General features: G+C 43.1%; 1 protein-coding gene across 4 annotated transcripts in view; it reads left to right on the top strand.

The window, feature by feature from the left end:
- The first annotated feature begins 15 nt into the window (after positions 1-15).
- The window catches only part of ZNF774 (zinc finger protein 774), a 70,167-nt gene continuing 56,150 nt past the window's right edge, over positions 16-14,032 (top strand). Inside the window, exon 1 of one of the 4 annotated variants that reach the window (XR_013160763.1) lies at positions 16-371. The gene's annotated coding sequence lies outside the window, so the exon portion shown is untranslated. Of the gene's footprint in view, positions 372-1,002; positions 1,636-14,032 lie in introns of those variants that run through there. The other 3 variants (XR_013160761.1, XM_077124282.1, XR_013160764.1) reach the window with 3 other exon arrangements.

The following is a 14,032-nucleotide window of genomic DNA, read 5'->3' as shown; positions in this document are numbered from 1 at the left end:
CAGCGCCCCGCCTCGCCGCGGAGGCAGGTCGCGCCCGCGGCATTGTGGGAGTTGTAGTCCAGTCCAGGGCGAGCCCGAGGCGGGCCCGGGGGCTGCGGATTGACCCTGCAGCAGTGCCGCAAGGCCGGAGGCCGGGAGGTCCGCGGACCGGCCGCCAGGGCCCGGGTGTTGGCCAGGAAATGACCTGGAGCTGGTCATTTCACTTCTCCAAGTGAAAGCTGGACGGACTCAAGGGGAGGACCTCCTCAGCTGGAATCTCCCTGGTGTGGCAGGTGACTCCCCGGAAGGCCGAAAGCTTTGGCGGGGTAGCCGAGGGGTGAGCAGGAGAAGCCACGCATCGCCCACGCCGCACTCTCTCCGACCACCTGCAGGTAACAGGCGCCGGCCTTCACACACCCCTTTGGTTGTGCACGTGGTGTCCCGCCTCCCCGTCCGCGGACTCCACTCTCCTCCACGTCACCTCCCGGAGCGGGGGCGGCGCCCCAGCACACCTGCGCACCTGCGCACCTGCTCGACGTCTCCACCTAGGACTTACCCGGGGTGGGGTGGGAGGCGGGGGCAGGGGGAACGCTACCTTGGTGCGCCGAGGCTGGTGCCGAGGAAGACTTGGCTGTGCCAAGGCCGCGTGAAGACAAGGGGCAGCTGCCAGAAAGCCCCGGGGAGGGGGATCTTAGGAGGAAAAGTCACCCCTCAGTGTTCTGTGGTAGAACAGACGTGTGTATTTGTGCAGAGCAATTCCTGCGCCATACACGGTCAGATAACATCGGTTGTTTTAATGTTCACTTCTTTATAAGTGCTTGAGAAAACTTTCATATGTTGCTGATGATTTGAACTCGTTTTCTATGAACTGATTGTTACTATCCCTTTTTCCGCTTTTTTTCTGTTAGATTGTAACAGTCCTTTGTATATTAAGAAAATCATTCTTTTGTTTGTTATGTGGGGTGCTGGCATTTTTCTCAGGCTTCTGTTTGCTTTTTGCTGTTTGTTTCCATGCAAATTTTAAAATTGTATGCAGCCAGATTTGCCAATCTTGTCCTTGATGGTGTCTGAGTTTCTAATCCCTTCTTAGAAAGGTCTCTTCACCACTCCAAAGATTATTTGAAATTTGCCTGCCTTTCGCTAATTGATCCCTTAAATTTATCTAAGTACAAAGAGACAAAGTGAGTGCAGTGCAGGACTTGACTCCTAGCTCCAGAAGTTACTCCCCTGGTAGCAGCTTAGTTTATTAGGCCAAACTGAGGATGCAAACAGCCTCACCACCAGGCCATCCTGAGTCTGCGCTGAGTGTGGACTGGGGGCCACCTCCCATTCAGCGGTCAGCGTTCTAGAAACAGACATCTGCAAAATGACCCAGAATGATGCTTCTTGAGGATGACCTTGAATAAGCAAAGATTTATTTCTCCACCTGTCCACCCTCACCAGGAATGGAAATTTACACCAAACAGAAAAGATTTGTTTGGTTCCCAGGGGCCATAGATAAAACCTTCCAGAGTCCATTCACCTCTGCTCCTATCCCAGCCAGGCCTGGAACATGAGAATTGGCCCTGCTTCGCGCAGGAGAGTCCTGGAGCCAACTCCGCCTGCCCTGTGCCTGATTCTTGAGGAAGCTGGTCTTACCAGCGTCAACTTTCCCAGGTGAAACAGAAAGCAAATCATATTTAAGACCAATTCATAGCACAATGGTCCTGCTGAGAAGGTCCCTTGTATGCCAGCCAGGGACCGATGACCAGGCTGGGTCAGTGAGTAAAGCCTACATACATAGCCAAGTCTAGGGCAGAGCAGCTCCTTTCTCCGTCGGCCAAACCACAGGGCTAATAGGAACTCTGTTTTACCTGTGAGCATTCTTGGTTAAGAGCTCCCAGAGGACTACTCTGGCTAATTCAAGTAAAAAGGACTTTTTGAAAGGATACTAGGGGACTTATAGAATATAGGGGAGTTAAAAGATCAGGCTTGGAAACAAGAAAACTACAGAAGGAAAGACCCCCAAGGATCACAGCAGACAGCGTCTAGACAGCCCACCCCAGGACGCCTGGTGATGCTACAGCCATCTGCATTTTCCTGCCTCCCTCACTCAGTGGTCCAAGTCCCGGGAAAGAGCATCTGTCGTTTGAGTCTAAATCACATGCCCCCTCAATGCATGAAGGTGAGAAGGAAATGGCTCTGGTTCCTAGCTTTCCTTACTGATACCCCACCCAAAATCAGAGTCCCCACTCCAGAGATTGAAGGCCTGTGAGAAAAAACTGAACAGGCAGCGGCTGCACGTATCTTTCCCTGCCCTTAAATGCTTGACAACAGGAGACCTCGTCCTGAGGGACACCCGGCCCAGCTCACCTAGGGCTGATGGAGATGAGGTCGGGAATGGGTAGAACCTGCTCTCCATACCACCTGGGCCCAATCAGGGCCACTGCCCCCCAGGCAGGCGAGGCCCACGCCTTGAGGCTGAGGGGCCCTTGGAACCTGCTGGTGCAGGAATAAACTCCCCCTACCCAAGACCTTCATCATTGCTCAATCCCAACCTACCTCCTCCACATCAGGAAAAGAGGGGACTCTATTGTGTACAGGCCCATGTCTCATTTTTGCTAGTTAAGCTGCAGATCCAGGACCACTCAGCGTGATGAGGGGAAAAGATCATTTAAATGGACCGCATTGTAGAATGCCGTTAGGGTGGCCTAAGGTGAAGGAAAAGGCAAAAGAGGCTCATCATAGAAATGCCCACAGAGGAGGAGAGAGCTAGGGAATGGGACCAGAGAAAGAGGGAAGAAGGAAGTTCAAAGCAGTAAGAGTCACTGAACAGTTGTGACGTTAAGTGTCACGTGACACAGGCCCATACGAAAAGAAAATCTAGGGCAGGAATTTTATTATTTTTTTTAATAGTGGAATTTTTTCATCCCCCGAGGCCAGTATCTTTTCCTGCTTTTGTTAATCATTTGTATTTTGTGAGATGGGGAGGTGGGGGTCTGGGCTTCGGGCCTTCAGACCTTGTGTGGCTTCTGGAGGGACGGCTGGCTTTCCTCTTTCTCAGTCACCCTGAACTGGCCTGGACTTCCCAGGGGCTGTGCCCCCAGGGCCTGTTCCATTGCCTTTGTGCCAAGAGAGAGGGGGAGGGACTTACAGCCTCCAGCCAGTTCCCACGCCCTGTTCTGAGCTGCTTGGTTCAAGGGTATTTATGGAAAAACTGAAGGGTCCTGTGGGCTGGACGTTAGGACTTGGGAGGTGGCCTCACTGGGGGATTGTCCTTGCCAAGTGGCAGAGCCCACGCGGCAGCAGGGTACCCTGGGACAGAAAGTGTTTCAGAGGGGATTTAGCTCCATAATCTACAGTGCCCCCGTGCTGTCCCAGGTGAAGTCTAATGATAAAGGCAGGAAGAAAAACAGGAGAGAGGGAGGAAGGGAAAATGAAATAATATATGAACACAAGTTTATATATATTCCATAGCTTAGCTTGTAGGAAGCAAATTAGCCATAGAATAAGTAACTGACCTTTTGAAAGAAAACGGAAATCTTGGGGTGGCCCACAGTGGATCAGTGGCACAGTTCTCGCCTGCCATGCCAGAGACCTGGGTTCGAGTCCCGGTGCCTGCCCATGCAAAAAATAAATAAATAAGAATCTTGTACCCTTCAGTAGAAGCAGTGCTCTTGGCATACACAGGTGGCTTCAGGACCAGATCCTCAACCAGCTTGTCCGACCAGACCGCTACCCGCGGCCTCTGTCATGAGCTGCGCCCCTGACCCTGAGGGCTGCTGGGCCACGTGGCCTGGGAAGGCTTTGGTGCCACAGACCGTCCCCGATGTGATTTTACTGTTGTACATTTGATTTGTTCAGCACACACAGTAGCAACTTGACCTGTGTATATAATAGAGATGCCTTTTTAATTTTTATTCCTTTTAAACTTTTTTGTTGTATACTGTAACATATATCCAAAGCAAAGGAAGAAAAAAGCAATAGTTTGCAAAGCACTCTTCAACAAGTAGCTACAGGACAGATCCCAGAGTTTGTCATGGGCTACCGTACCATCCTCTCAAGTTATATAGAGACTTTTATAATTAGACTAACACACTCAGAAATCAGAAAGAAAAATAAAGGTAAGCTGAATGCACAAAATTTAAAACTTCTGCATAGTTTAAAAGGTCATAAATGAAGTCAAAAGACAAATGACAGTGGGAAAAATATTGCAACATATATGACAAAGGGCTAGTTTCTAATTTACCATGATTTTATGGTGATAAAGTGTGAAATAAGCATGAAAAAAGACCAACAGTAGAAAAATGGGCAAAGGATGAGAATAAACAGGTCATAGAGATAGAAAAAAGCTCAGTCTCACTCATAATTTTTAAAATGTAAGTCAAAACATTTAGATAACAGTTTTTCCCTGTAGTACTGGGTATTAGCAAACATTTTAAAGTGTACTAGTACACAGCATTGAACATAATTCACTCTCATACTAGGAAATATAAATGAGTCCAGTCATTTGGGGAAGGGGGATGAATATACCCTACAGGCAGCAACATTTTTTTTAAAAAAAAGCAATTTAAATATTCACAGACGAAGGTCTAGATAAATGACGTGTGGCGCACCCCCGCCCTGGAACTCGATCCAGCCGTTTAAACAGTGAAGCTCTTCTCTGCATTCTGGTGTAGAAAGGTCTGACCTGTGAAAAAGGCAATGTGAGAAATGGTGTGCCTGTCGCAGGATGCATCTGGTGAAACATGTAGAGGAAAGATACATTTACTATGTATGCTGCGAGATGCCTACGACCTTTTCCTGTGATGAGATGCCACAAGACAGCGTGAGTGATGATTAGCTTTGACAAGTGAGATTGGAAAACAGAAGAAAAAAAAAGACTTTTAATTTTACAGTTTCATAAACTATTTGACATTCTGTCATGGGTGGGCATTTATAATCATTTAAAAATTGTTCTTATTATTAAATATAACATATATGCAAAGAAAAGAAAAAAGCAATGATTTTTAAAGTACACTTCAACAAGTAGATACAGAACAGATTTCAGAGTTTGTTATGGGTTACCATTCCACTATTCCAGATTCCTCCTTCTAGCTGCTCCAAAACACTGGAGGCTAGAATATTTTCTTTTTTGTGAAAAATAAGATATATACAAAAAAGCAATACATTTCAAAGCACAGCACAACCATTAGTTGTGGAACAGATTTCAGAGTTTAGTATGGGTTACAATTCCACAATTTCAGGTTTTTACTTCTAGCTGCTCTAAGGTACTGGAGACTAAAATATCAGTATAGTGATTTAACGCGCATACTCGTCGTTAAACCCGACCTTCTCTGTATAACTCCACCATCATTTTGATCTTTCTCCCAGTCTTTAGGGGTATTTGGGCTGTGCCCATTCTAACTTTTTCATGTTGGAAGGGGCTGTCAATAACATGGGGTAGGGAGGTGGAACTGGCTGATGTTCTGGAGACGCTGGGCCCTCTGGGTTTCAGGACTTGTCTGCTCCAGGGACCCATCTGGAGGTTGTAGGATTCTGAAGTTACCCTAGTGAATCTTACATAATGTCATAGGTGTATATTCCTTTTTCTAGTAATAATAATGGAGTTGAGGAATTATGAGTCATTTCTTCTTAAAACTTTTTGTATTAAAAAAAGGAACGTGATATGCTCATTGTTGGAATTTTGGAAAATACAGAAAAAAATTTAAAAGAAAATAAAAATCACCTATAATGTCAACACCTCAAATATATCCTGTTGTCACTGTGGCAGGTGAGTCTTTTTCTCTATTCATATGCATGTGACTAACATGAACTGTATGACAGCAATAGGTTGCAGATTTTAATTTTTTTTAATCTTTATATAACATTACATTTACTTTTTTATTAATTAAAGAAAAAAAGAAATTAACACAACATTTAGAAATCATTCCATTCTACATATGCAATCAGTAATTCTTAACATCATCACATAGATGCATGATCATCATTTCTTAGTATATTTGCATTGATTTAGGAAAAGAACTAGTAAAACAACAGAAAAAGATATAGAATGTTAATACAGAGAAAAAATAAAAATAATAATAATAATAATAAAAAGAAAAGGAAAAAGAAAAAAAAGACACAAACAAACAAACAAAGAAAAAAACCTATAGCTCAGATGCAGCTTCATTCAGTGTTTTAACATAATTACATTACAATTAGGTATTATTGTGCTGTCCATTTTTGAGTTTTTGTATCTAGTCCTGTTGCACAGTCTGTATCCCTTCAGCTCCAATTACCCATTATCTTACCCTATTTCTAACTCCTGATGGTCTCTGTTACCAATGACATATTCCAAGTTTATTCTCGAATGTCGGTTCACATCAGTGGGACCATACAGTATTTGTCCTTTAGTTTTTGGCTAGACTCACTCAGCATAATGTTCTCTAGGTCCATCCATGTTATTACATGCTTCATAAGTTTATTCTGTCTTAAAGCTGTATAATATTCCATCGTATGTATATACCACAGTTTGTTTAGCCACTCGTCTGTTGATGGACATTTTGGCTGTTTCCATCTCTTTGCAATTGTAAATAATGCTGCTATAAACATTGGTGTGCAAATGTCCGTTTGTGTCTTTGCCCTTAAGTCCTTTGAGTAGATACCTAGCAATGGTATTGCTGGGTTGTGTGGCAATTCTATATTCAGTTTTTTGAGGAACCGCCAAACTGCCTTCCACAGTGGTTGCACCATTTGACATTCCCACCAACAGTGGATAAGTGTGCCTCTTTCTCTGCATCCTCTCCAGTACTTGTCATTTTCTGTTTTGTTGATAATGGCCATTCTGGTGGGTGTGAGATGATATCTCATTGCAGTTTTGATTTGGATTTCTCTAATGGCCAGGGACATTGAGCATCTCTTCATATGCCTTTTGGCCATTTGTATTTCCTCTTCTGATAGGTGTCTGTTCAAGTCTTTTTCCCATTTTGTAATTGGGTTGGCTGTCTTTTTGTTGTTGAGTTGAACAATCTCTTTATAAATTCTGGATACTAGACCTTTATCTGATATGTCGTTTCCACATATTGTCTCCCATTGTGTAGGCTGTCTTTCTACTTCCTTGATGAAGTTCTTTGATGCACAAAAGTGTTTAATTTTGAGGAGCTCCCATTTATTTATTTCTTTATTCAGTGCTCTTGCTTTAGGTTTAAGGTCCATAAAACCGCCTCCAATTGTAAGTTTCATAAGATATCTCCCTACATTTTCCTCTAACTGTTTTATGGTCTTAGACCTAACGTTTAGATCTTTGATCCATTTTGAGTTAACTTTTGTATAGGGTGTGAGATACGGGTCCTCTTTCATTCTTTTGCATATGGATATCCAGTTCTCTAGGCACCATTTATTGAAGAGACTGCTCTGTCCCAGGTAAGTTGGCTTGACTGCCTTATCAAAGATCAAATGTCCATAGATGAGAGGGTCTATATCTGAGCACTCTATTCGATTCCATTGGTCGATATATCTATCTTTATGCCAATACCATGCTGTTTTGACCACTGTGGCTTCATAATATGCCTTAAAGTCCGGCAGCGCGAGACCTCCAGCTTCGTTTTTTTTCCTCAAGATGCTTTTAGCAATTCGGGGCACCCTGCCCTTCCAGATAAATTTGCTTATTGGTTTTTCTATTTCTGAAAAATAAGTTGTTGGGATTTTGATTGGTATTGCATTGAATCTGTAAATCAATTTAGGTAGGATTGACATCTTAACTATATTTAGTCTTCCAATCCATGAACACGGTATGCCCTTCCATCTATTTAGGTCTTCTGTGATTTCTTTTAGCAGTTTTTTGTAGTTTTCTTTATATAGGTTTTTTGTCTCTTTAGTTAAATTTATTCCTAGGTATTTAATTCTTTTAGTTGCAATTGTAAATGGGATTCGTTTCTTGATTTCCCCCTCAGCTTGTTCATTGCTAGTGTATAGAAATGCTACAGATTTTTGAATGTTGATCTTGTAACCTGCTACTTTGCTGTACTCATTTATTAGCTCTAGTAGTTTTGTTGTGGATTTTTCCGGGTTTTCGACGTATAGTATCATATCGTCTGCAAACAGTGATAGTTTTACTTCTTCCTTTCCAATTTTGATGCCTTGTATTTCTTTTTCTTGTCTAATTGCTCTGGCTAGAACCTCCAACACGATGTTGAATAATAGTGGTGATAATGGACATCCTTGTCTTGTTCCTGATCTTAGGGGGAAAGTTTTCAATTTTTCCCCATTGAGGATGATATTAGCTGTGGGTTTTTCATATATTCCCTCTATCATTTTAAGGAAGTTCCCTTGTATTCCTATCTTTTGAAGTGTTTTCAGCAGGAAAGGATGTTGAATCTTGTCAAATGCCTTCTCTGCATCAATTGAGATGATCATGTGATTTTTCTGCTTTGATTTGTTGATGTGGTGTATTACATTAATTGATTTTCTTATGTTGAACCATCCTTGCATACCTGGGATGAATCCTACTTGGTCATGATGTATAATTCTTTTGATGTGTTGTTGGATTCGATTTGCTAGAATTTTGTTGAGGATTTTTGCATCTATATTCATTAGAGAGATTGGTCTGTAGTTTTCTTTTTTTGTAATATCTTTGCCTGGTTTTGATATGAGGGTGATGTTGGCTTCATAGAATGAATTAGATAGCTTTCCCTCCACTTCAATTTTTTTGAAGAGTTTGAGGAGAGTTGGTACTAATTCTTTCTGGAATGTTTGGTAGAATTCATATGTGAAGCCGTCTGGTCCTGGACTTTTCTTTTTAGGAAGCTTTTGAATGACTGATTCAATTTCTTTACTTGTGATTGGTTTGTTGAGGTCATCTATTTCTTCTTGAGTCAAAGTTGGTTGTTCATGTCTTTCCAGGAACCCATCCATTTCATCTAAATTGTTGTATTTATTAGCATAAAGTTGTTCATAGTATCCTGTTGTTACCTCCTTTATTTCTGTGAGGTCAGTGGTTATGTCTCCTTTTCCATTTCTGATCTTATTTATTTGCATCCTCTCTCTTCTTCTTTTGTCAGTCTTGCTAAGGGCCCATCAATCTTATTGATTTTCTCATAGAACCAACTTCTGGTCTTATTGATTTTCTCTATTGTTTTCATGTTTTTAATTTCATTTATTTCTGCTCTAATCTTTGTTATTTCTTTCCTTTTGCTTGCTTTGGGATTAGTTTGCTGTTCTTTCTCCAGTTCTTCCAAGTAGACAGTTAATTCTTGAATTTTTGCCCTTTCTTCTTTTCTGATATAGGCATTTAGGGCAATAAATTTCCCTCTTAGCACTGCCTTTGCTGCGTCCCATAGGTTTTGATATGTTGTGTTTTTGTTTTCATTCACCTCGAGATATTTACTAATTTCTCTTGCAATTTCTTCCTTGACCCACTCGTTGTTTAAGAGTGTGTTGTTGAGCCTCCACGTATTTGTGAATTTTCTGACACTCCGCCTATTATTGATTTCCAACTTCATTCCTTTATGATCCAAGAAAGTGTTGTGTATGATTTCAATCTTTTTAAATTTGTTAAGACTTGCTTTGTGACCCAGCATATGATCTATCTTTGAGAATGATCCATGAGCACTTGAGAAAAAGGTGTATCCTGCTGTTGTGGGATGTAATGTCCTATAAATGTCTGTTAAGTCTAGCTCATTTATAGTAATATTCAAATTCTCTATTTCTTTATTGATCCTCTGTCTAGATGTTCTGTCCATTGATGAGAGTGGGGAATTGAAGTCTCCAACTATTATGGTATATGTGTCTATTTCCCTTTTCAGTGTTTGCAGTGTATTCCTCACGTATTTTGGGGCATTCGGGTTGGTGCATAAGTATTTATGATTGTTATGTCTTCTTGTTGAATTGTTCCTTTTATTAGTAGATAGTGTCCTTCTTTGTCTCTTTTAACTGTTTTACATTTGAAGTCTAATTTGTTGGATATTAGTATAGCTACTCCTGCTCTTTTCTGGTTGTTATTTGCATGAAATATCTTTTCCCAACCTTTCACTTTCAACCTATGTTTATCTTTGGGTCTAAGATGTGTTTCCTATAGACAGCATATAGAAGGATCCTGTTTTTTAATCCATTCTGCCAGTCTATGCCTTTTGATTGGGGAATTCAGTCCATTAACATTTAGTGTTATTACTGTTTGGATAATATTTTCCTCTACCATTTTGCCTTTTGTATTATATATATCATATCTGATTTTCCTTCTTTCTACACTCTTCTCCATACCTCTCTCTTCTGTCTTTTCATATCTGACTCTAGTGCTCCCTTTAGTATTTCTTGCAGAGCTGGTCTCTTGGTCACAAATTCTCTCAGTGACTTTTTGTCTGAAAATGTTTTTATTTCTCCCTCATTTTTGAAGGACAATTTTGCTGGATATAGAAGTCTTGGTTGGCAGTTTTTCTCTTTTAGTAATTTAAATATATCATCCCACTGTCTTCTAGCTTCCATGGTTTCTGCTGAGAAATCTACACATAGTCTTATTGGGTTTCCCTTGTATGTGATGGATTGTTTTTCTCTTGCTGCTTTCAAGATCCTCTCTTTCTCTTTGACCTCTGACATTCTAACTAGTAAGTTTTGGAGAACGCCTATTTGGGTCTATTCTCTTTGGGGTGCGCTGCACTTCTTGGATCTGTAATTTTAGGTCTTTCATAAGAGTTGGGAAATTTTCAGTGATAATTTCTTCCATTAGTTTTTCTCCTCCTTTCCCCTTCTCTTCTCCTTCTGGGACACCCACAACACATATATTTGTGCACTTCATATTGTCATTCAGTTCCCTGATCCCCTGTTCAAATTTTTCCATTCTTTTCCCTATAGTTTCTGTTTCTTTTTGGAATTCAGATGTTCCATCCTCCAATTCACTAATTCTAGCTTCTGTCTCTTTAAATCTACCATTGTAGGTATCCATTGTTTTTTCCATCTTTTCTACTTTGTCCTTCACTCCCATAAGTTCTGTGATTTGTTTTTTCAGTTTTTCTATTTCTTCTTTTTGTTCAGCCCATGTCTTCTTCATGTCCTCCCTCAATTTATTGATTTGGTTTTTGAAGAGGTTTTCCATTTCTGTTCGTATATTCAGCATTAGTTGTCTCAGCTCCTGTATCTCATTTGAACTATTGGTTTGTTCCTTTGACTGGGCCTTATCTTCAATTTTCCGAGTGTGATCTGTTATCTTCTGCTGGCATCTGGGCATTTAACCAGATATCCCTGGGTGTGGGACCCAGCAGGTTGAAAGATTTTTCTGTGAAATCTCTGGGCTCTGTTTTTCTTATCCTGCCCAGTAGGTGGCGCTCATGGTGCTCATCTGTCTGCGGGTCCCACCAGTAAAAGATGCTGTGGGTCCTTTAACTTTGGAAAACTCTCGCTGTAGGGGAGGGTCGCCAGCCGAAGCGGCTTGGGGGAGTGCCGATCCGGATCTTCCAGTCAGCCCGGGAATCCGCGCGTGGGGAGGGTCGCCGGCCTCCGCGGCCTGGGGGAGCGCCTGTCCAAATTTACTAGCCGGCCCGGGGCACCAAGCGTGGCTGGGGGTGGGGGCACCAGCTGCCGCAGTTTGGGGGAGTGCCTATCCACCGTTCCCAGCCGGACCGGGAAGCCACGTGTTTGGAAAGGACCCTGGTCACCGGTCTCCGCGGCTTGGGGGATCTCCAATCCAATTCTCCCAGCTGGTCCGGGGGGCCGCGCATGGCGGGGGGGGCGCCAGCCGCCGCGTCTTGAGGGGATCGCCTGTCCAATTCTCCCAGCTGGCCCGGGAAGGAGGGAGGGAGGGACTCCGGCCGCCTGCCGCCCCAGCCCAGGGAAGCGCGCACCCCTCGGTAATCTCACCGCAGCGGGTTCTCCCAGCCAGTCAGCCTTTCCAGAATGGGGTACGCTGTCTTCTTGGTCTCTGTCGTGGCTCCAGGAGCTGTTCTGAATCGTTTCTACTTCCCTAGTAGCTGTTCTGGAGGAGGAACTAAGACCCGCGCGTCTTACTAAGCTGCCATCTTCTCCAGAAGTCGCAGATTTTAATTTTTGCAAAATAAGTGAAACTGAAACTAACTCTTGCTTTAAATACTAAATTAGCCAGACACCTTCACACCTCCTTCTTGGAGCTGGCCCCTCAATGGCCCATTCGCGGGGGCTGCCTGTCTCCCAAAGGGGCCCTGCACAGGTCACATTCCTGAGGCTGTGCTTGCACCATCCCTTGTTACACCAGATGTCGGCCCCCCAGGCCAGGGTACCAGCCAGGGTGTGGTCCCCGGGAGCCCACCCTCAGCCCCCCAGAGCCCTCCGGGTGGCCGGGGCTCGGTCCTGCCGCCCAACAGCACCCAGAGCCATGCAGAGAATGGGGTGCGGGGGCGGGGGCGGGCAGACCATGCTTGCTGGGTCCGTGGCGCAACCAACTCCCCCACCCCCAAGAGTGACTCCGGAAGTTTTCCAAGGCTGTCTCCCCTTCGCGTTTGCATGTCCTTTCACACCGGAGGTTGGCATGGGCCCCTCCGGGACAAAGGGCCTCCTGGACTCCAGGAGGGCCAGCCCTGCAGAGTGGCCACCCCCCTCTGCGTCCCAGAGGAAGCCCTGGGTCCACCCCCCCAGGCCCCCGCAGCCACACCTTAGCAGGGCAGCTGCCGCGTGGGAGTGTGTTACGCGTGCATTTTGGATGATTGTGAGCAGGACGTGTACAGAGCCTCATCCTGCGTTTGCAGTGAAGGTTTTCTCTTGCCTTGTGCTTGCAGGGGTGTATGGGCCAGAACCTGTCGCCCCACTGCGCCACTGGGGTATTAAGTGCATTTTCTGCATTGTTTCATGTCCTCTAAAAATTCTTCATAAATGTCATTTTTTAATAAATTTTATTTTTCAGAACAGCTCAATTTACAGAAAAATTGCAAAGACAGTACTGAGAGTTCCCATGTGCCCAGATCCAGTTTCCTCTATTATTCACACCTTACGTTAGGATGATACAGTTGCTACAGTTAATGAATGAAATGGTTATATTATTATTAACTAAAATCCATCCTTCATTCAGATTTCCATAGTTTTTTTCCTATGTCCTTTTTCTGTTCCAGAATTCGATCCAGTATACCACATTTACATTTAGCTGTGGCAGTTTCTCAGACTTTCCTTGCCTTCTATTCTAGTTTGCTATCTGCCAGGAATGCAACACACCAGAGAAGGATTGGCTTTTAATAAAAGGGGATTTATTTCGTTAGTTCTTCAGAGGAAAGGCAGCTAACTTTCAACTGAGGTTCTTTCTTACATGGGAAGGCACATGCTGGCCTTCTCTCCAGGCCTCTGGGTTCCAACAACTTTCCCTGGGGTGATTCCTTTCTGCATCTCCAAAGGCCTGGGCTGAGCTGTGAGTGCTGAGATGAGGTATGCTGAGCTGCTTGGGCTGTGCTACCTTGCGCTCTCTCACTTAAGCACCAGCCAATTAAGTCAAACATTGATAGCAGCAGGCACGCCTCCTAGCCGACTTCAGATGTAATCAGCAACAGATGAGGTTCACATACCATTGGCTCATGTCCACAGCAACAGAACTAGGTGCCTTCACCTGGCCAAGTTGACACCTGAACCTAACTACCACCCCTTCATAAACACTATTTTTAATGATTGAATGATCTTCTTATATGGCTCAAACATAATTTTTATAATGATTTACCTATTATCAGACACTTGGTTATTTCCAATTTTCTACTATTCTTGTACATAATATTGACTTCTTACACATTTCTGATTATTTCTTTAGGAGAAACCTAGTATGGAAATTACTAAGACAAAAACATTTGTATGTCTTTTTTTTTCCTGCTGCAAAAGGACTTCCCAAGAACCTTACATCACTCTGTACTACCAGCAGCAAGCAGAATTTAAAAGCAAAACAGACAAAAAAACACTAACTGCACCCTTATCAAAAGTGATTAAAGCAATCTTTTTAAATCTCCCATCATTGAATAAGAAAAAGAATTTCTTTTTGTAAAATTTTCAGTTAATTGCTAGTATGAATGAACATTTAAAACATTTATATTTCTGCTTCTGTAAAAATTGTTAGTATATTTTGCCTGCTTATTGGAATCTTAACTTTTAAAATTGATTT

This window comes from Tamandua tetradactyla, chromosome 12 (genome assembly GCF_023851605.1).
Source record: "Tamandua tetradactyla isolate mTamTet1 chromosome 12, mTamTet1.pri, whole genome shotgun sequence".
Lineage (NCBI taxonomy): Eukaryota > Metazoa > Chordata > Mammalia > Pilosa > Myrmecophagidae > Tamandua > Tamandua tetradactyla.
Note: the sequence above shows the minus strand (reverse complement) of the source record. Positions and strands in the feature narration are given on the sequence as shown.